Source organism: Chrysochloris asiatica, unplaced genomic scaffold (genome assembly GCF_000296735.1).
Source record: "Chrysochloris asiatica unplaced genomic scaffold, ChrAsi1.0 scaffold14210, whole genome shotgun sequence".
Taxonomy (NCBI): Eukaryota; Metazoa; Chordata; class Mammalia; order Afrosoricida; family Chrysochloridae; genus Chrysochloris; species Chrysochloris asiatica.
Genome location: NW_006422728.1, coordinates 1 through 1,628, shown reverse-complemented (window position 1 = coordinate 1,628; position 1,628 = coordinate 1). Strand labels below are relative to the sequence as shown.

General features: G+C 42.6%; 1 pseudogene; it reads left to right on the top strand.

Moving 5' to 3' along the window:
• The first annotated feature begins 207 nt into the window (after positions 1 to 207).
• Positions 208 to 726, top strand: LOC102816350 (annotated as a pseudogene).
• Positions 727 to 1,628: the final 902 nt, after the last annotated feature.

Here is a 1,628-nt window from a genome sequence, read left to right as displayed (position 1 = left end):
AATGATTTGTTCATTTCAGATACCTTCTTTAGACAGCATAACAGACGACTGTACACATGGACCTCACCAGATGGAATACACAGAAATCAAATTGCCTACATCTGTGGAAAGAGACAATGGAAAAGCTCCATATCATCAGTCAAAACAAGGCCAGGGGAGTTGTAGTTGTGTCTTCCGAGTTCCTGGTTCTTTACCAATGCCAACCAAATGGCCTCCTAGAACCACGGCCTAGCTGCAGCCAGTGTCGTCGCCACCTGGAAAGGGGTTGAGCCCAGCAGGTCTGCTGCCCAGGCCTCCATGGACAAGAGGTTACAGCAGAAGCTGATGACCCTCATGATGTCCGGGGACAAAGGCATTTCTGCCTTCCCTGAATCAGACAAGCTTTTCAAGTGGGTGGGGACCATCCATGAAGCAGCTGGCACAGTATACGAAGACCTGAGGTACAGGCTCTCCCTCTAGTTCCCCAGTGGCTACCCTTACAATGTGCCCACAGTGAAGTTCCTCACACCCTGCTACCACCCCAACGTGGACACTCAGGGTAACATCTGTCTGGATATCCCAAAGGACAAGTGGTCCATCCTCCTCTCAATCCAGAGCCTGCTGGGAGAACCCAATATTGATAGCCCTTTGAACACACATGCTGCCGAGCTCTGGGAAAACCTCACAGTATTTAAGAACTACCTGCAGGAAACCAACTCCAAGCAAGTCTCCAGCCAAGAGTCCTGATTCCATCTGTCCAGACCCTCTCTGTATTGTTTATTTCTTTTCTTTGGATGGTCTGCCCGTTCCTTGATTTCTATACAGGACTCTGTATCTTAAACTGTGCTATCATTTTGTTTGTTTTTCAATTAACTCTCCTTTTGAGTCCTGATGATGAATATATTAAATTACTGATGGGTTTGCAAAAAAAAAAAAACAAAAAAAACAAGGCCGGGGCAGATTGTGAAACAGACCATCAATTGCTTATATGCAAATTCAAATTGAAGTTGAAGAAAATGAGAACAAGTCCGAGAGAGCCAAAATATAATCTTAAATATAACCCACCTGATTTTAGAGATCATCTGAATAACAGAGTTGATATATTAAACACTAAAGACCGAAGACCAGAAGGGTTGTGATATGACATCAAGAACATCATACATGAAGAAAACAAAAAGTCATTAAGGAGACAAGAAAGAAGGAAAAAAATCAAATGGTAGCCAGAAGAGACACTGAAACTTGCTCTCTAGCATAGAAATGCTAAAGTAAATGGAAGAAATGAAGAGGTACAAGAGCTGAACAGAAAATTTGAAAGGTCATCTCAAAAAGACAAAGTCAAATATTGCAACAAGATATGCAAAGATCTGGAGTCAGAAAACCAAAAGGGAAGAACACGCTCCGCATTTCTCAAGCTGGGGGAACTGAAGAAAAAATTCAAGCCTCGACTTCCGTTACTGAAAGATTCTCTGGGCAAATTATTGAATGATGCAGAAAGCATCAAAAGAAGATGGAAGGAATACACAGAGTCACTGCATCAAAACGAAATGCTTGATGTCCAACCGTTTCAAGAGGTAGCATATGATCAAGAGCCAATGATACTGAAGGAGGAAGTCCAAGGTGCATTGAAGGAATTGACAAAGAACAAGGTA